The 24,430-nt window shown below is 45.4% G+C and overlaps 2 protein-coding genes across 2 annotated transcripts in view; one reads left to right on the top strand and one right to left on the bottom strand.

Moving 5' to 3' along the window:
• The window catches only part of LOC144806973 (uncharacterized), a 1,014,574-nt gene that overhangs the window by 70,326 nt on the left and 919,818 nt on the right, over positions 1-24,430 (top strand). Inside the window, 1 exon segment of the mRNA XM_078673032.1 lies at positions 1,803-1,867. The gene's annotated coding sequence lies outside the window, so the exon portion shown is untranslated.
• LOC144806995 (uncharacterized) overlaps positions 1-24,430 on the bottom strand; it is a 1,119,020-nt gene that overhangs the window by 696,583 nt on the left and 398,007 nt on the right. The gene's annotated exons all lie outside the window — the stretch shown is intronic.

Raw genomic sequence — 24,430 nt, 5'->3', positions numbered from 1 at the left:
TGTTGACCGTCATCTGATGTAGGTATCCCCTGCATTTCAGTCTTTAATGTCCGACAGTGTAACACACAGTAATCTAATTTTAGCGTTCACATTATGTCATAGGCTCTCTTCCCTTTGTCCTGACGAAGACCCCAGCATGAGGCATCAATAACCTTTAAGAACACATGGGGGTCGAAACGTAGACTACGCCAACTGAAACACACCATAGGATTTAAAGAAAAGAATGTACCTAGCCTATGTGTGATGCAATTCGGGAACTTTCACAATATCTTGTTTGTAAAGGCGTTTTTGATTTTAACGTGATGTTGCCAATTCCACACCACCTTTACCCAGTCCCTCACTACTTCTTGCACTCCCTCTTCCTTTTCACTGAGAGCACCTAAAATGTAATGAATTTACAATTACTTTGAATACTGTTGAAAATATGTGATTCAATATCTTGAACAAACCACAGATACAATCGATTGCAGAAATAAATGCAATTTGAATTTGAAAGTTGCATATCTCATTTCTTAAAACTGTTTAGTAATGTTTAGCAAAACAAATGTGTGGCATTTGTCTGTATGGAGTAATACAGAATAACTTGTAAATCTATCATTTCCGAACTCGGACCACTTATATTATGTACTGATCTAATGACCCAGGTCTAGGAGTTCTAAGGGCACACCCCTTTACAACTCACACAGAAACGTCTGTAGGGCGATTTGGGATTAGTGACACAGCATCCTTTAAGTCATCTTTCAAACCCCAATAGAACAAGGCTGCCCTTTTGGCCTCTGGCCATTCAGTTTCTACAACAAGTTTGTTAAATTGGGCCAGGTAAGTTACAAGCTCTCGATTCCCTTGCCTCAACTCCAGTAATTCATTGTCCGACGATCAAAAATTCACAAAAACTCTTTCTTGAATTCCTCGAAGTTATATAAAATTGGGGAGTCTTGGGTGACATGGGGCATTGACCACAAAGCTGCGTCTCATTTGAGATACGACAAGATGGAAGCTCTACAAGATTGTGCATCTGGGAAGACAGTGGGCCGACACATGAAGTACAATGAGCACGGAGTTAAGAAATGTGGGCCTTCATTTAAAATTTGATTTACCTTATTTTTTTCCCTGACTCCTATCAGCTGTTGTTGAATCTCCTTAAGAATATTTCCTAATTTTTTTTAATTGAACCCTTTAGCCATTCTGCTCAGGTGAGTATTGACGTGGGCACTTCACTCTGTTAAGGGTCATGGTTACTCACAGTGCCACACTCCCAGGAGCAGAACTATGAGATTTTCCAACTTGGGAGCAGAACTATGAGATTTTCTAATTTCCACCACTGGTTTTCCCACAGCCACCAACTGAAGAGTTTACTAGTGGCCGTGTGAACCCAGCTGGGGAAAAGGGGAATGGAACAGAGAAGAGACTGCCTGACCATCTGGCTCTTCCACTCTACTTCTTCCTTTCTGCCGTACTCCGTTTTATGCCTTTCTTACTCCCTCTCTTTCTTCAAGCAAGAGTGGAAATCGATGTAACAGAAAAGCACACATTACTAAATTTCTTCAATTCCTTCTCCACCTTCTTACTCTCTCACTCTCTCTATATATATATATATATATATTTCCTTACCCAGAGAGCCTATGGCTTTTGCTCCTAATCTATTCTTCAATATAAGTATTTTATTCATTGGTAACCTGCATTATAAACAACATTTTCGCACCCTTTAACTCTGTGAGTTTATTTATTCTTTTTCACTCATTCGTTCATTCACTCACTGCCTTACTTTCTTATCTTCTGAATTCTTCTTACTTCTCCCTTAGAAACCTTCTGGAGCCTCCGTCATCAACCAAGCAACGAAGAAATCAGGAACTGAAGTATTCAATGGGTAAGTGTTAATTCTTCTCTTTATATTTCTTTTTTCCTATTCACTTTAAATTGGTATTTCTCTCTAGTTCTAAATTACCGAACTAACTAACCGATGCACGAAGCGCTCGAACATGCGCCTAAGCCTGGAAAAAAATTGCGCTATTTCTATCTAACTAGACTACAGAAAGAACATCACTAATCTCTAAAAAATCCATTGGTGCCTCGGTTCTAAAATCAACCGGCACACTTCACAGCTGGTCTAGACTTGGCGTCCGTGTCCAGGAACTCAGGACTAGACCGGCAACTTCCACCGCGGTCCTCCCTGTTGGTAGTATAGGGGAGAATGCACGGTTCCGCGCTATAAACGCCTGCGACCTTTTGCGAGCGGGTGATCTTTGCAATGCTGGTTCAATGGCAGATACTGCGAGACAAAGATGAGCTTTAATTACTTTTTGATGCACCCTGACACCTGTCCAGGGGGTGCAGAAGAGGCGAGGTCTGTACTGTGCTAAGGAGGAGAGACCTGTCCTGGGCTGGGGGTGCAGTTGAGGTGCGGCCTATCCAGTGTAGAAGTAAACCTCAGCTAGGCCTACCAGTGCAAGGGGTTCGCCCTTCCCTGCACAAAGTCCTCAGACCATAGGAAGAAGTTGGCACAGAAACTGGAAAATAGAAAAGTATAGTTTTTTAACCTCCGGAGGTGGTGGTACGGTCCACACAACACCCTTCAGTATTGTATGGAGTAGCACACCGAACTAAAGCACATGGCCCCTTTTATACACAAAGAGGGGGCTCAAAGAAGGCGGTACAAAACACAAGAATGAGTTTTATGTACATAGGAGGACATTTTAGAAGCTCAATCTGAGTGGGCGGAGTTAACGGTTCTCGAGACCTTCGAAAACACATTCCTATCTGGAACTAATTACTAACAGCTGCAGACTCTACTGGGCATGCGCTAAAACAGGAGATACTAAATATAGCCTGTTGCTGGGCAGATTTCGAGCGCAGTTAACAAGGAAGTAGGACAAAACACACGATGAGCACATGGCAGCATATGACAGACAAAATGGCTGCCGCGAATACAAAATAGAGTCGACTGAATTGTTACGATAGTTGCCAAATACAGCATGTCTTCTGCTAATGCTTAATCTAATCGCTGTTAAATTACAACAGACGACCCTTTCAGCATTAGCTGAAGACATTCGACTACCTGGGATAGTCTAAATATTCATCCTGTATATCAATTTTCAGCGTTTCAGCTACTTCTTTGTCTAAAATACTTTGTACTTTTATAGCTGCAGTATTTCTCCTAGCTGGTATACAGGCAGTAATGCACATAGAGCATATTATTGGACCACATTGCACACATATACAACATGTAAAGATTATTGCAATTATGATACACAGGACAGTCAATATTTTCCAGCCCCAAGCAGAAACTAGAGTCCAAAACCATCCCGCAAAAGTCCAAGTACCATTTTCTGTATGAATTTCTGAAGCAATCTTATGGAGTTTATTTATCGCATTATACACTGACGGTGTGTGATCAGGGATGAACACACAACAACTACTACCAATGATGCGACATGCACCACCTCGGTCAGCAAGCATAACATCTAGCACCATCCTGTTCTGGAGTGCTACAACCCTAGCAATTTTCAGTTCTTCAGTAATATTTCCAAGTGCTATAGCTGCCTGATTTGTAACAGCTTCCACAATCCTAGTCAATCGTCGCATTTTCCTACTATTTAATGCAGCACCTACAAAAAAGAACAGTCCTAGGGTAAAGTCCACATATTGCTGTAAAGTAGTATCTGTTTCATCTAGATCATCTGTACTTAAATGTCCTTTTATACCGATTCATAGTAATATTACTAAACAATTCAAGATCTCGATGATATGATGCAGGTGCTAAAAATACAGGGGGCAATAAAAACAATACATAACATACACCCGACCACCCAGCTGGTAGTCGGTAATACCCATAGCTGCCACATACAAAGTATGTGTTATGTGAAGCTAGGAAAGAACTATCATTTATTCCATCTATATTCAAAACGGTAATGCAGTCACTTATTCCAACAGGAATCTGTCCAACACTTTGTACACATGTTTGCTTTAGTCTTTGTAACAGAAATCACAAAGCTTTCACTTTCGGCAGAGTCTCTTGTGTTGGTGAAGACATATGGCGTTGAAATATTGTTCGGTCGGTATCCCTCCCATTCCCATTTAGTTCCATTAGCTTGAGGATACCCATCTTTGTCTTGATAACACTCTTTATTCATTCAAACGGAAAAGAAGTCCACCTACTATAGTCTTTCTGGTTGCAAACAAGAGAGTGAACCAGGCTCGACAAGAGCCATTAAGTGAGAAAGGAAGAGGTATAAAAGGTGTTCCTCCTTTCTTTTGATGAGCAGGCATCATCCCACATACCCAACAATTGGTTGCGTTTGTAGCATTATGAGTATGATGCAGCATCTGAATAAAAGTGTTGAGATAAGATTGACGATGCTTCTGTTCCTGATACGGGAGCGTAAAGAAGTGCTCCTCCGGTATTGGTGTAGTGGTAACAAACAACTCACGAGCAGGAGTTGTCTTCTCAACAGACCAAGTGATTGTCGACATAATCACTAAAGCAGCAATAAACCCAATAGCACAAAAAATCTTCTTTCTCTCCATTTCAATAACAGCACTTGACAATTCTTCCAGAAACTAAAGTAGTCGTCAGAGCTCTTACCCCTGGGTAGCCGTTGATTTCTTCACCACGGGCCAAGACGGGTGTCACTACTCTAATGCATGGCTGATCCCCCCCCTTGCCAAATCGGCTCTCCGTTTCACTGACCCAAGGAATGCTCAGACAACTTTCACAGGTACTGCAAACTCCTTCCTCGGCCTCAAATTATATCTCGGTGCTCCAGGGATTGTCGGATCCGGGAAGAACTCCTTCGATCCGTCAGGTGTCACGGCGTGGCCTTTCTCCGCAGTCAAAACCTCTCGATGGTCGGTCAACACAGCAGGCTCCACCAAGGCAGGAAGTACTCTCCGGCAGCGAGTACTGTGGATCCAGTTCTTCCGATTCGTGACTCGAACCGCTGTCATCGTAGCAAGTAATACTTGCTCTGGTCCGCACCACCTCGGCTCCAGACTGCTCGACCTCTCGAATGACTTCACCATGACGAAGTCAGTCGGAGTTCATGGCCTTCACCTGTAGATCTATCAGGAAGTGCTTCTCAAACCTGTTAATAAATAGAAACCAAGCGATCAGTTAATTGTGCCAAATAGTCATTCATTAAGACACAAGGTACGTCATATACAGAACTTGGGTTAGGAACTCCCGAGATATTCATTGGCCTCCCGAACACAATCTCGTAGGGAGTGAGACCTGTCCGGGAATGCGGCACTGATCTAATAGACAACAATGCCAGTGGCAACGCATCTGGCCAAGTCAAAGAAGTAGAAGTCTGTATTTTCGCTAATTTCAACTTCAGAGTACCATTGTATCTTTCCGCTAATCCTGCTGATTGCGGGTGGAACACCGCATGGAACTTCTGTTTGATCCCTAATCCTTTCAGGACATACTTGATAACATTCCCTATAAAGTGAGGTCCGTTATCACTTCACAAAAGTCTACAAACACCATATCTAGGAAAGAATTCCTTCAAAAGCACCTTTGCCGTAGTAATAGCAGTGTTGTCCTTTGTGGGGTACGCCTCAATCCACTTACTAAAGGCACATACCACCACCAAGACATACTTCAGATTATTGCAGCGTTCAAGCTGAATATAACCCATTTGCAAAAAAAAAGGTGCAGTTGGTGTAGCAAACCCTCCTGCAGGAGTTCGTGTCCCTTTTCCAGGATTAAATTGCAAACAAATCATACATGATTGTACTACTCTCTTAGCTGTGCTAGCAATTTCTGGATGCTCCCAAACTTGCGTAAGCAATTTCACTATTGCTGAAGCTCCAACATGTGCCATCTGAACCATAGGTTGTACAAAAGCTATGGGCAGCTCCCATTTATCCATTTGCTTATTTTGCCAACAACCTTCATCATCCAACTCTCCATCTTTAGACCATTGCTCCCGTTCTTTCTCAGAAGCGGCTCTCTGTATCTTTAATACTTCTTGCCTAGCATTGTGTCACCGCTCAGCTTGCGACTTCACTTCATACATGGAAGTAGTGCTAGGCTGCATCGCAGTCTCACGTGCCACTCGATCTGCAAAGGCATTTCCTTGTCCCACCTTATCTGTAACTTTCTTGTGAGCACTACATTTCACAATAGCTATTCTTTTTGGGTATGTCAACGCAGTCAAAAGGTTATACACTAATTCTCCGTGCATTATCTGCATCCCATGTGATGTCAGAAAGCCTCTTTCCTTCCAGAGCAGGCCAAAATCATGCGCCACTCCAAAAGCATAGCGGTTATCTGTATAAATGTTCACACACAAATCAGTACTAAGCTCACATGCTCGTGTCAAAGCTATTAGTTCCGCTGCTTGAGCTGACTTCTGTGGTATGCGAGCTGTCTCCACTATTGTGTGAAGTGTGGTAATTGGGTATGCGGCTGAAGTTGTACCATCAGGCAACTTCAGACAAGACCCATCAACCCACAGTTCTCCATCTACATCTCGAAGGTGCGTATCTTGTAAATCAATACGACTCTTTGTCTGTTCTTCAGTCAGGAATATACAATCATGTGTTGTGAAATGGCAACAACGTGGCTGGGTTTAGTGTTGCACATCTCTTCAGTGTAATGTGAGGAGCTAACAGCGTCAGCTCTTATCCTGTCAGACGAGCACTAGTTAAATGCTGCGTCTTTGTTTGATTCAAAAGGGCATCAACAGCATGGGGTTCCAGCACCAACAGTTTGTGACAAAACTATCCCTTCACTCTGGCGTATTGACACAGCTATTGCCGCTACTGAGCAAAAAACATCCAGGCAACGCTCGAGCAACAGGATCAAGTACTGCTGAAAAATATGCACACGGTATTGGTGTGTCTAAAATTGCCTGAATACGATCTGATGTGAGTGCACGTCCCTCCTTAGACAAAAGGTGACCTAAATAGGTTACCTTTGGTCTACAATATTGCAATTTCTTTCATGATACTTTATGATGATGTGAAGCAAGGAAGGAAAGCAAAGACAGAGTGCATTTTTCACATTGCTCAGGGGTATCGGCTGCCAACAAGATATCATCGACATATTGTAAGAGCGCCACACCTTCAGGCAGAACAAAAGAATCTAGTTGTCATTTCAATGCTTGGCTGTAAATACTAGCACTCTGGTATAGCCTTGGGGAACTCTACAAAATCTATACGATCGATTATTCAAAGTGAAACCGAACAAATATACGATCGATTATTCAAAGTGAAACCGAACAAATATCGGCTATCAGGATGAATAGGGATCGAAAAGAAAGCGCTCTTCAAGTCTATAACAGAGAACGTACTTGCAGTTGGAGGAACTAGAGTAAGAAGTGTCGTGATGTCAGAAACCACTGGGTATTGTGGTACCACTATCTTATTCACTTCTCGCAAATCAATTATGAATCGATAAATTCTAGTGTCAGTATCTTTTTTCAAAATAGGGAGAATCGGACTGTTGCAGACAGTAAATGGCAACTACCCCAACTTCAATAAGATCCTGTACAATTTGTGTGAGTGCTTCCTCACCCTCCTGTGAAATTCTATATTGAGGCAAACGTGGTAACACAGCTCCCTCCTTTACACTAATATGCACCAGTGGAATAACCATCTGTCCCACATCAGTATCTGAAGTAGCCCTCAAAGTTTCAAGGAGGGAAGCTAATGAGTTGTCTTCTTTAACAAGGCAAGCTCTTTCCATTACAGGGTAATTATCATTCAAGAACTCACATCCTCCTTCAGGGGAACATCGTATTGTAGCTCTGAAATACTTGAGCATATCAAGACCCACAATATTATCTGGTGTATTCGGGGAAAAGCAGAAACAGACATGGAGCAATGAATTTATCAACATGAAATGCAAGTGGTTGCGACAATGGGCTAAGGGAAGGTGTTCCATCGAACCCTATCGATGTGATCGTTAAGCCAGACAGGGGAGCCCTTGGAACCAATTGTTTAGACAGAGCGCTACGAGTGACTCCTGTATCACCAGAAACTGATCAGTAGAACCCAAAACATGTGCTGTAACATAAGGACCCCTCTGATCTACTGGAACTTCAACTGATTCCATACCCCATCCTAGGCAATCCTATGCATAAGCAGAATCATGTAAATCAGGCTGCGCATAATCAGACATTTGATATTGATTACGTCTGTCAAAAGTATTGAACCCGTTCTGTATTCATGCATTAGAATCAAATCTAGCGCGATCATTCGTATTTCCCCTAGGCCCTGAATATTCCGCGTGATTTCTCATTTGTCCCCGACCACTTGTACACTGCTGTGAGCGCAATGCTGGACACTCAGCTGCCCAATGCCCAAATTTCCTACAATACGCACATTGATCAACGACCAAATTCGAGCGCAAGAACAACCATAAGAACCACGTCCAACTCTATCGTTATCCCTAGAAGGCGGACCATATACTTGGGCTAACATGACCTTTGTTTTTAACTCCTTAGACTTCTTATCCTCACTACCCTTCGCTTCTAATTCCTGACGCTCGTAATATTGAGCCATCGTCAAGAGAGATGCCGGTGAAGAGGTAGTCCAAGAGCTTTCACTAGCTTTCAAACGACTAGCCACTCCTGGTAATAAATTTGAGACATATTGATAACACATTTTTTTCCCTAGCCTCCGCGCCCCCTCCTGTTTTGTTTTCTCACCCTCTCTCTCTTCTGCTCTTAGCTCCCGGTCCTCAGTTCTGCTGAATTAGGGTTCTTTTTAGCGCTGGGATACCTCCGGGTGACTATGCGCTTTATAAAAATAAATAATAATAATAATAATAATATTTATCTACAAACCAATGTCGGCCCATATCGTCCATTAGCAACTGCCCACTAAAAGCATGAAAGGCTTCCTCAAAGCGCGTAAAGAAATCTGAAACCGATTCATCTACCTTCTGCTTACACGATGCTAGAACAGTCCAATCAATCTTTTTAGGGGGGACAATCGTTTTTAACTTAGGTAATATCGCGGCGGGAAGATCTAATATTAATCGACATTGGGTTTTCGCAGGTTCCCTTTCCTCGTCCTCTTGTTCTATCTCCTTCCATAATGCCCCAAAAAACTGCACGCTCATAATTTTTACTCATAGACCTCCACATATCAGGCGGTAATATGAACTCGAAAAATAAATCAATGTCAGCCAAAGTCGTAGTACAAGAGTTAATAGCACCCTGAAACTTCCTCATAGAAAGCGGCTGGATTTTTCCGCGGGTCAGGTAATGCTGCTTTAAGTGCCATTACCTCTGCCCTATTCCAGGGAGTGTATGCCCAATTATAAATAAAATAGCCTTTAGCATCAGCAGAACTCTTATCACTTGTACCCGTTCCTTTAGGAAGAATATATATAGGCGCTGCCTCTCGCATAGGATTTGCGTGCTCTATCATGGTCTTATCTGTTTCAAAGATAGATGATTGCTTTCCGTCAGCCGAAACCGTCCGTGCAGCTGCATCTGCTTTCATTTTCTCCTCTCGCATACGAATCGCATCAGTTCGTACTTTGAACAACCGCCTTATCTCATCAGCCACCTGGGGGAGAGTAAAAAGAGCATCACGCATTTGCTTACAATCGGCTGCTACATCATCAGGTTCTAAAATATCAGAAACTTTCCGAAACATCTCAACAACTTCTCTAGCAAACGACCCAGTAAAATATAACTGTTCCTTTTCCTGCCACCCCTCTAAGCTGTCTAAAATGTTAGAAACAGAAACAGTATCACGAAGTGTCAAAAACAACTTTATTCGACTATTGAAAATCATAAATATGATCACGAAGTGCTTGATGAGCGATCTTTCTGAGCTCGGACGCACGATCGACCTACAGCATAGAGCGAGTGACTCGTTTCTTTTGGTCCGAATCGGAATCCTCATCTTCGCCAGACGGAGCGGACGGAATGGCATACAGAGGCGGAAGACGATCTAATAACAAAAAATCATCTTGTGGTTTATTAAGGACAGGATAGGGAGGTTGCCGTACAGCATATTGGCCAGATATCTGTAATCTGCGTTCCTTCTCATGTCTCTCTTCCAATTCTTTCACTTCTTTCTTTCTCAACTCCTGTGCTTTCTCATACACACTCTTCCACTGCTCTTTCTTAATCAACGCTTGCTCACGCCTCTCTCGTTCACGTACTTCTTTCACCCACATTCGTATACATTCAAACATATCTTGTCTGGATTTCCGCTCAAACATACACTGTTCCACGTACTCAATCTTTCGCAAATCAAATGACCCATGCATTAGCCAACGTAACTCTGGATCCGCACGAGTGTTTTTATTCCATAATGTGTTGTACATTATAGAAGAAAGACCATATTTAATATACATATCCCTATTAGGCGTCCCCTCTGGTGGAGCCGGTTGTGATTCCTCAAGTCTTAACCGGTTATCACTACAAAAGCAGCACATCCTACGAAGTGCGCTAAAAGCAGGCATGCCAAAAATAGTGCAAAATATGCAGTATTATCATCAAAGTAGCACTTAAGGTATCTTTAATACATTGTGCCGTTCAAATCAAAATCGCAATTTGGAGAAAAGTCTCCTCATTACCTGCCTATATGGTTTGCAACGCATATATCCAATTCCAAATCATACCAATCATGACTAGTCTCCCAAATCAAATTGCCACAGCAAGCGTTCCTAAAACTACCTTGCCACTCCCAGGCTTCCAAAACCCACAGCAAGTACAGCACAACGGTTCTTACCAGGGCTCGAGTCGGGGTACCACGCAGGTGGACGGCGTCCCCCCACTTATTTTTCCAGGAGCTCGATTACTGAAGCAAATGGAGCCACACACGCACTCTGGCCTCTCTGGGGCGAGATCGCGGCTCATTCAGAACGCTGCTCACGTGCTGGCTTCTCTGATGCAATCGCATCTGAGGGGTGAGCGAGGGGAGGCAATGAGTCTGATGGTGCAAGCCACCCTTCGTGACCTCACTTCCTGTTGTGACGTCAGCGTCCTCCCACTTATTTTTTTAAGGCTTGTGCCCTGGTTCTTACCAATCACAGGGCGTCCAGATTCCAACTGCCAAGTTCTAAATTCGACCAAACGATCACTGCACGGCAATTCAACAGAAGAGATCTCAGTCGAGGACCGTCGCCACCTGGATGGTCAGATCGGAAAGAAAGGAAAAACGCAGTGGGTGCCAAGACTCGGGTATCTTCTGGCATGCGATCGTGTCCGCAGCGAGATTCCAATCCTTCGTCACGACCACTCCTTCGGGCATCCGAGTCGCCGATGAGCCCCACGTGTGGGGCGCCAGTTTGTAGAAGTAAACCTCATCAAGGCCTACCAGTGCAAGGGGTTCGCCCTTCTCTGCACAAAGTCCTCAGACCATAGGAAGAAGTTGGCACAGAAACTGGAAAATAGAAAAGTATAGTTTATTAACCTCCGGAGGTGGTACTACAGTCCACACAACACCCTTCAGTATTGTATGAAGTAGCACACGGAACTAAAGCACATGGCCCCTTTTATACACAAAGCGGGGGCTCAAAGAAGGCGGTACAAAACACAAGAATGAGTTTTATGTGCATATAAGGACATTTTAGAAGCACAATCGATGAGTGGGCGGAGTTAACGGTTCTCAAGACCTTCAAAAACACATTCCTATCTGGAACTAATTACTAACAGCTGCAGACTCTACTGGGCATGCACTGAAACAGGAGATACTAAATATAGCCTGTTGCTGGGCAGATTTCGAGCACAGTTAACAAGGAAGTAGGACAAAACACACGGTGAGCACATGGCAGCATATGACAGACAAAATGGCTGCCACAAATACAAAATGGAGTCGACTGAATTGTTACGATAGTTGCCAAATACAGCTTGTCTTCTGCTAATGCTTAATCTAATCGCTGTCAAATTACAACACCAGGAGGGGTACAGAGGAAGTGAGGCCTGTCCAGGAGGGGGGGGGGGGGGCAGAGGAGGTGAGGCCTGTCCAGGGGGTGCAGGAGAGGTAAGGCCTGTACTGTGCTGAGGGGGTGAGGTCTATCCAGGGTGTGCAGAGGAGAGGAGGTGAGGTCTATCCAGGGTCTGCAGAGGAGTTGAGGCCTATCCAGGGGGTTGCAGAGGAGATGAGGTGTATATAGGGGTGCAGTTGAAATGAGATCTGTCCAAGGGGTGCAGAGCAGGTGAGGCCTGCCCAGGTGTCTGGTGGCTCAGGTGACTAATGCGTCCATTGCAGGGGTCTGTGTTCAACCTCATATTCACAGGTTCAAATCTCGGCGGGCCCACTCAGCATTTCATACATCGGATGTCGATAACTTGAGTACCATTGAGTTGGGTAACAATGAACATCTGTTTTCAGCGCCAAGAGACCTATTGGTGAATGTGCGGTTTACAAATACACATGTTATGTTATGTTACAGAGAAAGTGAGGCCTGTCCTGAAGGGGGGGGGGGGGGGGGTGCAGAACAGGCTGTGGGTAATGCAAAGGAGGTGAGGCCTATCCAGGGGATACAGTGGAGGTGAGGCCTGTCCAAGGGATGCAGAGGAGGTGAGGCCTGTCCAAGGAATGCAGAGGAGGTGAGGCCTGTCCAGGGGTTACAGTGGAGGTGAGTCCTGTCCACGGGCTGCAGAGGAGGCGAGGCCTGTCCAGGGAGGTGCAGAGGAGATTAGGCCTGTCCAAGGGGGTGCAGAGGAGGCGAGGCCTGTCCAGGGGTGCAGAGGCAGTGAGGCTTGTCCAGGGGAATGCAGAGGAGGTGAAGCCTGTCCTAAGCGGGTAGGAGGAGATGCCTGTCTTGTCTTGGTGGGGTGATGCAAAGGAGGTGAGGCCTGTCCTGTGCTGTTATGAAACCTGCCATGGTGGGGTCGGAGGAGATGCCTGTCCTGGTTTGTCCTCTGGGTATGAGTGTTGTAATTTGACAGCGATCGATGTTAGCATTTAGCTGAAGCCATCTTGTTTCCGGCATTCATCTTATCTGCCATGTGCTTACCATGTGCTCTGTCTGTCTTTACTGTCATTGACCCTTGTACTCTGCTTATGGACTGGCTATATTTAGGCTTTGCTACTCTGCACATGCGCAGAAGAAACTGTACCTGTTCATACACATGTTCTAGTCTGTAACTGTCAGGTTATTTTTACTGGAGTCCGCAAACTGCTAGCTCCTCCTTACTGTTGACTGTGCATATCTGTATGACCATTTATGTATGTGAACTCTCCACTGTGAACTTGTACCGCCTCCTTTTGAGCCCTTGTGTGGGTATAAAAGACCCATGGTCCTTCTACTCTTTGTGCTACTTCATACACTACCAAAGGGTGGTGTTGTGTGAATGTAGTTCCACCTCATGAGGTTAATAAAGCTTTTGTTTTATATTCCAGTTTCCGTGCCAACTTCTATTCTATTGGTTTGAGGACTTGTGCAAAGCAGGGCAAACCCCTAGCCGTGGTAGGCCTAGCTGAGGCTCAGCACAACATGAGGAGTGTCGACCACCTCAGCCACTGCTCTCACCAGCCAGAGATGCTCCTTTAGAGGCATATAATTTTATTTTAAGAGTTCATTGTCATACCTGGAACCATTTGGTGTGGGTCTCCCTTCCATTTTTGCTGTCGCCTCATGTATTTTTGCTGGTGTTAGATGCTTTGGGCACTGTACCACTGCTGTCCAGTGCCACAGTGCAAGTGCTCCCTATTGTAAATTGATGTATGAATCAGTGGTTCCATGTTTGGCTATTTGGTTTACTTGTCAGACCTTAATCTAGTGCACTGAGTGTGCCCAGGGAGTGTAAATTCAAATGCTGCTGGTGGGCTTGTAGCACTGGTTGTGCCACCCAGAGAAGCAGCCGTGTAAAATGTGCCTAATGTCTGCCATTGCAGAGCCTGCGTGCAGTCTGGCACTGTCATGCTGACTGGGCAAGTGCACCCACTTCTCAGTCCCTAAACGTTACCTTTTCTTCATATCAGTCACCCTTATGGTAGGCCCAAGAGTAGAGTGCATTGTAAGTATATGGTAGGACCAGCCTTGATGTGTGTGGCATGTCCTAATAGTGAATTACAGCCATTTTCGTTTTTACACTATTGCATGGCTATCTGTTCTCCGTAGGCCAGAATGGGCTGTTTGTTATTACATTTTATAATCCTAACAGACTCAGAGAACATGGTATAAATTTGAGTTTGGTATGCCTGAACTCAGAATAATAAAATACATCGTTTTGTGAAGTTTATTTTAATATTCTGTGTTTGCAAATACCACTTTTAGAAAGTAGGTGTTTGCTTGTCTAACCATTCAAACCTGCCTCTGCTAGGTTGTGTATTCCTATGTCTGCTTTTGTGAGTGGCAGGGCTAGGGAATTCCATGAGACAGGCTGAGTCACCCAGTGGTGCATAGAGAGATCTGCATCTAGATGGGAGGGAGGAGTTGCACCTGAACCTTGAATAGGGCTGTGCCTGCCTTCCACAATGCTGGCTCCACCCCCTAGGGTGCGGCTGAAGTCTCTGCCCTGCACACTGAAAGAAGAGAAGGAGTCCTGTAAACAAAGTGCTCCAGGACTGTACTTGCCTTCCATAATGCTGGCTCCACCTCCTGTGGGGCGTCTGATATGCCTGCACTGTGAAAGGAAAGGAGAAGTCTGGTTAACAGAGTGCTTCAGAACTGGTTTTGACTGGGCAAAGGCCCCTCTCCCCTCAGAGAACAAAGAACTTTAGGGTATAAATATTGGGACCCTGATCTCATGAAATTAGATCACTTTGGACTACAAGAAGAAACCTTTACTGAGGAGATGAACCTAAAGAAACTGAGGAGAGACTATTCCCAAGCTGAAGTGCTGCTTGGGGGATTGGCCTGCAGTGGTTGCCTTACTGCCAAAGGACGGAGAAAGGAACTTTGTGTACTTTGCTTTCAACTTGTGAAGGATCTCCAAGGTCTTGGAAAATAGCTTGCCTCCTGCTGAAGTCTCATGGACAATAGACTTCACCCCCCCAGCTCCCCAGAGTTCTTTAGGAAGTGCCTGCTGCTGTTTTGGGCCTTCTGAAGAACTGCGTGTCGCAGGGAGCTGGAAGCGCGACTCAACGAGAAGAAGCATGTCGCTGGGCCTGCCGTTGCAACTCCGAAGGAGGGTGTCACCGCTGGAACTGTCGCACTGCACCGCATTAGAGAGAAGCATGCCGCAACGAAGAGGAAGCATGTCGCCGTCGCTGCCCTCACAACTCCGAAGGAGGGTGTCGCCGCTGTAGTTGTCGCACTGAACCGCATCAGGAGAAGAATCTCGCAACGAGGTCGGAGCGTGTCGCCGTCGCTGTGCCTGCCGTCGCAACTCCGAAGGATGGTGTCGCCGCTGGAACTGTCGATTTGTACCGCATTGACCAAGAGCACCTCGCATCCCTGAGAAGCGCTGCCGTCGCATCTTGGATGTCGCCGCTGTAGTTGTCGCATCAAGCGGAAGCTTCACGCATCATGGTAGAAGAGCGTCGCCGCTGGAGCTGTTGCCGTCGTATCATAAGGGTGTCACCGCTACAGTCCACGCATCGAACCGAGGACTTCTCATCCCCGAGAAGTGTGCCGCATCTGGGAGATCTTCACGTCTTTATTTCTTTGTATCTGAACTTTGCCGCATTTCCCATCGCTGCGACATTGCTTGTTGTGGAAGCGCAACGCAACCTAAGGTACATTGACGCATCTAAGAACTGAACTGAACTAAGCTTAAATCTACTGTTAGATTTGGGGGTCTCTGGTTGGCACAGGTAAGTACTTGTGACAGCAGGGACCCTCTCCTCTAGTCAGGATAAGGGGATTACCCTCTTAAAATAACCTCTGCTCACCCTCTAGGTAGCTTGGCGCGAGCAGACAAGACTTATTTCAGAGGCTTTGCAAGTTAAGCATTTGTGACCACATACAGTAAACCAGTGACAACACTACAAATGGACACCACACTAGTATTATATCAAAAATAGTTATCTTTATATAGAGACATAGCACAAGACCAAATAACGACAAAAATGAGCCACAATACTATTAGCAATAAAGAGTTCTTGTTGAAATGCGTATTTTAGAGTTCTGTGCGCTTCGTACCCTTCGTCCGGCTCTCACGGTGATGAAAATACCCAGAAAGAGTCTAACAAACGCAGCGGACTCTCTTGTCCGATGCGTACCAAAATGCGGTGCAAGTCGTACATAGTACCTTTGCTTTGATTAGTTTGTCACGGACGATGCGGTGAAAAAAAAACGTACGCGGCGATGTCCTCCTGCCGCGGTGCGAGCCTGTGCGTTTCTTGAGGGGACTGTGCCTTGTGCGGTGCGAACTATTCCGTTGCGACGTACGAGCCGTACTTTGGGAGCTGGGGTCGTACAGTCCTTGAAAGCGGTGCGAGTCGGCGACTGAAAACAGTGTTTCCAGAGGTGGTTTGCGAGGTGGATGAAGTCCAATGGTCCTGGGACTTCGTTCAGGGGGCAAGCTCACTCACAGGCCCTTGGAGATCTTTTGCACAAGTTGGGAAATAAAGTCTTTGTAGTCTTTCTCCTCTCCTTCAGCAGCAAGGCAACCACTGCAGGCCAATCCCCCAAGTCAGAGGCAGTACTCCTCCTTCAGCTTTCCCAGTTCCTTCTCGTCGGGCAGAGGTTTCTTCTTGTCAAAGCAGGATCTAATTTCTTGGGAGCAGGGTCCTAATACTTATACACCTAATTCCTTTGTTCCTCTGGGGGTGAGGGCCCTTTGCCTAGCCTGAACCAGTTCTTGAGCGCTTTGTTGACATGACTCTTGACTTTTCATTCACGGAGCAGGGCAGAGACATCAGACGCTCCACAGGAGGTGGAGTCAGCATTGTGGTGGAAAGGCACAGTCCTATGCAGAGTCCAGGTGCACTCTTCCCACCCATCTGGATGTAAATCTCTCTATTCACCACCGGGCTGCCTCAGCCTCTCTCCTGGAATCCTCCAGCCCTGTCACTCACAGAAGCCAGACAGCAGATACACATCCTAGCAGAGATGGGCTGAAATGGTTAGGCAAGCAGGCACCTACTTTCTAAAAGTGGTATTTGCAAACACAGAATATTAAAATAAACTTAACTAAAAGATGTATTTTATTATTCTGAGTTCAGGCATACTAAACTCGAATTTCTACCGTGTTCCCAGAGTATGTTAGGATCATAGAATTTAACAATTCCAACAGCCCATTCTGGCCTATGAGAACAGGTAGCCTTGCAATAGTGAAAAACGAAAATGGCTGTAATTCACTATTAGGACATGCCACACACATCAGGGCTTGTCCCACCTTATACTTAATGCACCCTGCCCATGGGCCTACCATAGGGGCGACTGATATGAAGCAAAGTAAAGGTTTAGGGACTGGCAAGTGGGTGCACTTGCCCAGACAGCATGACAGTACCAGACTGCACGCAGGTTCTGCACTGGCAGACCGTAGACACATTTTACAAGGCTGCTTCTGTGGGTGGCACAACCAGTGCTGCAGGCCCACAAGCAGCATTTGGATTTTCAAGCCCTGGGCACTCCTGGTGCACTGTACTGGGGTCTGACAGTAAACCAAATAAGCCAATCATGGAGTCCAATCAATATCTACATTTTATACAGGGAGCACTTGCACTGTGGCACTGGTTGGCGATGGCACAGTGCTCTGAGCAGCTAACACAAGCAAAACACACGAGGCACAGCAACAAAAAGTGGAAGGGAGACTCACCCAACGTGCCAGGTCTAACATCTACCATCTTAAAGTAATCATAGTGTGTATTTTTTTGTCATTGATGGTCTTGTGGTAACTCTATATAAAGTCTACTTATGTTTGATAGAAAACCTGTGTGGTGTCCATTTGTAGTGTTGTCACTGGGTTATTGTATGTGGTCTCAACTGCTTAACTTACAACGCCTCTGAAGTAAAGCCCTACTGCTCATGCCAAACTACCAATTGGGTGAGCAGGGGTTATTTTGGGAGTGTAATCCCCTTATCCTGACTAGAGGAGAGGGGCCCTATTTGTATCTGAGTTTTTGAAAAGTATCCGAAGTTACCATTGAGCCTCAGATGGCTCATGACAGAGGCACACATCTCCAAGCAAGGAGTTTATTTTTTAACCCTTTTTTTTGTGAAGTAACGGAGACTACAACTCCCAGAATGCACTTACGTATTACATGAAAGTACAGGCATGAATATTTGGGGGATCACTCTACGGAAATATTTGGTACATCCCAGGGCATTGTGGCAGAAAAGAGTAGAACAGATAATGTGCAAGGACTTTCATTCTCAGCCTCTTTCTGCAGATTGTGAGTCCAGTGAGATCTAGGGAATCTGAATCTCTCTCAAGGAGATTTCACACAGTTTTATCAGTTTCATGGAGAAATGCAATGAAAAACAGGGGGTGCAAGTCCAGCGCCCCAGTCTCTGATGTCCTTGGATCTCTGTACTGGCCCTTGCCTGGTCCTGAAAGAGAGGACGAACCGGGTGTTTAGTCGGGCCTCTCAAAGAGAGCGAGAGTGGGCTCAGTATCCTGGTCCACCAGGCCCTGGCTCAACATCCTGGTCCTCACCTTACTCCGGCTCATGTCCTGGTCCTCCCCATACTCCGGCTCATGTCCTGGTCCTCACCAGTCTCCGGCTCACATCCTGGTCCTCACAAAGCCCCGGCTCATGTCCTGGTCCTCACCAGGCTCCGGCTCATATCCTGGTCTTCACAAGGCCCTGTTACATGTCCTGGTCCACCAGCCACTGGCTCAGCCTCCTGGTCCACCACAGGCCCCAGCTCACATTTGGTCCACCAGGCCCTGGCTCACATCCAGGTCCCTACCAGACCCCGGCTCACCCAGGTCACGTCCTGGTCCACACCAGGCCCCGGCTCACGTCCTAGTCCTCACAAGGCCCCGGCCCATGTTCTGGTCCTCACAAGGCCCCGGCTCCTATCCTTGTCTTCACCATACCCCGGCTCACATCCTGGCCCACCATACCCTGGCTCACGTCGTGGTATTCACAAGGCCCCAGCTCACATCCTGGTCCACCAGGCCCCGGCTCATGTCCTGGTCATCACAAGGCCCCAGCTCACATCCTGGTCCTCACAAGCACCTGGCTCACATCCTGGTCCTCACTAGAGTCCGGCTCAAATCCTGGTCTATAACAAGCCCTGCCCACATGTTAGTCCTCACTAGACTCCGGCTCACATCCTGGTCCCAACCAGGCCAAGCTGCAGAGGGAGATCAACTGGTTTTTGACCCACAATGCCACCTCAAACAGGAAGCAGACATATGCAAATCAGCTTTAGACTTCTTCCAATAGGGCAGTCCAGCCTGAAGAGCCAATCCAGATTCTTTCTGAACCGGAACAGAAGCAACCCAAGACTGGTTTTAGCCTATTTGGGCCTCGACTGTAGGGTGCGACTTCATTCCAGCGGTGCAGCACGCACGGGACCCAGCAATTTCTGGATGCTCCCAAACTTGCGTAAGCAATTTCACTATTGCTGAAGCTCCAACATGTGCCATCTGAACCATAGGTTGTACAAAAGCTATGGGCAGCTCCCATTTATCCATTTGCTTATTTTGCCAACAACCTTCATCATCCAACTCTCCATCTTTAGACCATTGCTCCCGTTCTTTCTCAGAAGCGGCTCTCTGTATCTTTAATACTTCTTGCCTAGCATTGTGTCACCGCTCAGCTTGCGACTTCACTTCATACATGGAAGTAGTGCTAGGCTGCATCGCAGTCTCACGTGCCACTCGATCTGCAAAGGCATTTCCTTGTCCCACCTTATCTGTAACTTTCTTGTGAGCACTACATTTCACAATAGCTATTCTTTTTGGGTATGTCAACGCAGTCAAAAGGTTATACACTAATTCTCCGTGCATTATCTGCATCCCATGTGATGTCAGAAAGCCTCTTTCCTTCCAGAGCAGGCCAAAATCATGCGCCACTCCAAAAGCATAGCGGTTATCTGTATAAATGTTCACACACAAATCAGTACTAAGCTCACATGCTCGTGTCAAAGCTATTAGTTCCGCTGCTTGAGCTGACTTCTGTGGTATGCGAGCTGTCTCCACTATTGTGTGAAGTGTGGTAATTGGGTATGCGGCTGAAGTTGTACCATCAGGCAACTTCAGACAAGACCCATCAACCCACAGTTCTCCATCTACATCTCGAAGGTGCGTATCTTGTAAATCAATACGACTCTTTGTCTGTTCTTCAGTCAGGAATATACAATCATGTGTTGTGAAATGGCAACAACGTGGCTGGGTTTAGTGTTGCACATCTCTTCAGTGTAATGTGAGGAGCTAACAGCGTCAGCTCTTATCCTGTCAGACGAGCACTAGTTAAATGCTGCGTCTTTGTTTGATTCAAAAGGGCATCAACAGCATGGGGTTCCAGCACCAACAGTTTGTGACAAAACTATCCCTTCACTCTGGCGTATTGACACAGCTATTGCCGCTACTGAGCAAAAAACATCCAGGCAACGCTCGAGCAACAGGATCAAGTACTGCTGAAAAATATGCACACGGTATTGGTGTGTCTAAAATTGCCTGAATACGATCTGATGTGAGTGCACGTCCCTCCTTAGACAAAAGGTGACCTAAATAGGTTACCTTTGGTCTACAATATTGCAATTTCTTTCATGATACTTTATGATGATGTGAAGCAAGGAAGGAAAGCAAAGACAGAGTGCATTTTTCACATTGCTCAGGGGTATCGGCTGCCAACAAGATATCATCGACATATTGTAAGAGCGCCACACCTTCAGGCAGAACAAAAGAATCTAGTTGTCATTTCAATGCTTGGCTGTAAATACTAGCACTCTGGTATAGCCTTGGGGAACTCTACAAAATCTATACGATCGATTATTCAAAGTGAAACCGAACAAATATACGATCGATTATTCAAAGTGAAACCGAACAAATATCGGCTATCAGGATGAATAGGGATCGAAAAGAAAGCGCTCTTCAAGTCTATAACAGAGAACGTACTTGCAGTTGGAGGAACTAGAGTAAGAAGTGTCGTGATGTCAGAAACCACTGGGTATTGTGGTACCACTATCTTATTCACTTCTCGCAAATCAATTATGAATCGATAAATTCTAGTGTCAGTATCTTTTTTCAAAATAGGGAGAATCGGACTGTTGCAGACAGTAAATGGCAACTACCCCAACTTCAATAAGATCCTGTACAATTTGTGTGAGTGCTTCCTCACCCTCCTGTGAAATTCTATATTGAGGCAAACGTGGTAACACAGCTCCCTCCTTTACACTAATATGCACCAGTGGAATAACCATCTGTCCCACATCAGTATCTGAAGTAGCCCTCAAAGTTTCAAGGAGGGAAGCTAATGAGTTGTCTTCTTTAACAAGGCAAGCTCTTTCCATTACAGGGTAATTATCATTCAAGAACTCACATCCTCCTTCAGGGGAACATCGTATTGTAGCTCTGAAATACTTGAGCATATCAAGACCCACAATATTATCTGGTGTATTCGGGGAAAAGCAGAAACAGACATGGAGCAATGAATTTATCAACATGAAATGCAAGTGGTTGCGACAATGGGCTAAGGGAAGGTGTTCCATCGAACCCTATCGATGTGATCGTTAAGCCAGACAGGGGAGCCCTTGGAACCAATTGTTTAGACAGAGCGCTACGAGTGACTCCTGTATCACCAGAAACTGATCAGTAGAACCCAAAACATGTGCTGTAACATAAGGACCCCTCTGATCTACTGGAACTTCAACTGATTCCATACCCCATCCTAGGCAATCCTATGCATAAGCAGAATCATGTAAATCAGGCTGCGCATAATCAGACATTTGATATTGATTACGTCTGTCAAAAGTATTGAACCCGTTCTGTATTCATGCATTAGAATCAAATCTAGCGCGATCATTCGTATTTCCCCTAGGCCCTGAATATTCCGCGTGATTTCTCATTTGTCCCCGACCACTTGTACACTGCTGTGAGCGCAATGCTGGACACTCAGCTGCCCAATGCCCAAATTTCCTACAATACGCACATTGATCAACGACCAAATTCGAGCGCAAGAACAACCATAAGAACCACGTCCAACTCTATCGTTATCCCTAGAAGGCGGACCATATACTTGGGCTAACATGACCTTTGTTTTTAACTCCTTAGACTTCTTATCCTCACTACCCTTCGCTTCTAATTCCTGACGCTCGTAATATTGAGCCATCGTCAAGAGAGATGCCGGTGAAGAGGTAGTCCAAGAGCTTTCACTAGCTTTCAAACGACTAGCCACTCCTGGTAATAAATTTGAGACATATTGATAACACATTTTTTTCCCTAGCCTCCGCGCCCCCTCCTGTTTTGTTTTCTCACCCTCTCTCTCTTCTGCTCTTAGCTCCCGGTCCTCAGTTCTGCTGAATTAGGGTTCTTTTTAGCGCTGGGATACCTCCGGGTGACTATGCGCTTTATAAAAATAAATAATAATAATAATAATAATATTTATCTACAAACCAATGTCGGCCCATATCGTCCATTAGCAACTGCCCACTAAAAGCATGAAAGGCTTCCTCAAAGCGCGTAAAGAAATCTGAAACCGATTCATCTACCTTCTGCTTACACGATGCTAGAACAGTCCAATCAATCTTTTTAGGGGGGACAATCGTTTTTAACTTAGGTAATATCGCGGCGGGAAGATCTAATATTAATCGACATTGGGTTTTCGCAGGTTCCCTTTCCTCGTCCTCTTGTTCTATCTCCTTCCATAATGCCCCAAAAAACTGCACGCTCATAATTTTTACTCATAGACCTCCACATATCAGGCGGTAATATGAACTCGAAAAATAAATCAATGTCAGCCAAAGTCGTAGTACAAGAGTTAATAGCACCCTGAAACTTCCTCATAGAAAGCGGCTGGATTTTTCCGCGGGTCAGGTAATGCTGCTTTAAGTGCCATTACCTCTGCCCTATTCCAGGGAGTGTATGCCCAATTATAAATAAAATAGCCTTTAGCATCAGCAGAACTCTTATCACTTGTACCCGTTCCTTTAGGAAGAATATATATAGGCGCTGCCTCTCGCATAGGATTTGCGTGCTCTATCATGGTCTTATCTGTTTCAAAGATAGATGATTGCTTTCCGTCAGCCGAAACCGTCCGTGCAGCTGCATCTGCTTTCATTTTCTCCTCTCGCATACGAATCGCATCAGTTCGTACTTTGAACAACCGCCTTATCTCATCAGCCACCTGGGGGAGAGTAAAAAGAGCATCACGCATTTGCTTACAATCGGCTGCTACATCATCAGGTTCTAAAATATCAGAAACTTTCCGAAACATCTCAACAACTTCTCTAGCAAACGACCCAGTAAAATATAACTGTTCCTTTTCCTGCCACCCCTCTAAGCTGTCTAAAATGTTAGAAACAGAAACAGTATCACGAAGTGTCAAAAACAACTTTATTCGACTATTGAAAATCATAAATATGATCACGAAGTGCTTGATGAGCGATCTTTCTGAGCTCGGACGCACGATCGACCTACAGCATAGAGCGAGTGACTCGTTTCTTTTGGTCCGAATCGGAATCCTCATCTTCGCCAGACGGAGCGGACGGAATGGCATACAGAGGCGGAAGACGATCTAATAACAAAAAATCATCTTGTGGTTTATTAAGGACAGGATAGGGAGGTTGCCGTACAGCATATTGGCCAGATATCTGTAATCTGCGTTCCTTCTCATGTCTCTCTTCCAATTCTTTCACTTCTTTCTTTCTCAACTCCTGTGCTTTCTCATACACACTCTTCCACTGCTCTTTCTTAATCAACGCTTGCTCACGCCTCTCTCGTTCACGTACTTCTTTCACCCACATTCGTATACATTCAAACATATCTTGTCTGGATTTCCGCTCAAACATACACTGTTCCACGTACTCAATCTTTCGCAAATCAAATGACCCATGCATTAGCCAACGTAACTCTGGATCCGCACGAGTGTTTTTATTCCATAATGTGTTGTACATTATAGAAGAAAGACCATATTTAATATACATATCCCTATTAGGCGTCCCCTCTGGTGGAGCCGGTTGTGATTCCTCAAGTCTTAACCGGTTATCACTACAAAAGCAGCACATCCTACGAAGTGCGCTAAAAGCAGGCATGCCAAAAATAGTGCAAAATATGCAGTATTATCATCAAAGTAGCACTTAAGGTATCTTTAATACATTGTGCCGTTCAAATCAAAATCGCAATTTGGAGAAAAGTCTCCTCATTACCTGCCTATATGGTTTGCAACGCATATATCCAATTCCAAATCATACCAATCATGACTAGTCTCCCAAATCAAATTGCCACAGCAAGCGTTCCTAAAACTACCTTGCCACTCCCAGGCTTCCAAAACCCACAGCAAGTACAGCACAACGGTTCTTACCAGGGCTCGAGTCGGGGTACCACGCAGGTGGACGGCGTCCCCCCACTTATTTTTCCAGGAGCTCGATTACTGAAGCAAATGGAGCCACACACGCACTCTGGCCTCTCTGGGGCGAGATCGCGGCTCATTCAGAACGCTGCTCACGTGC

The sequence above is a fragment of the Lissotriton helveticus genome, chromosome 1_2 (genome assembly GCF_964261635.1).
Source record: "Lissotriton helveticus chromosome 1_2, aLisHel1.1, whole genome shotgun sequence".
In the NCBI taxonomy this organism is placed as follows: Eukaryota; Metazoa; Chordata; class Amphibia; order Caudata; family Salamandridae; genus Lissotriton; species Lissotriton helveticus.
Note: the sequence above shows the minus strand (reverse complement) of the source record. Positions and strands in the feature narration are given on the sequence as shown.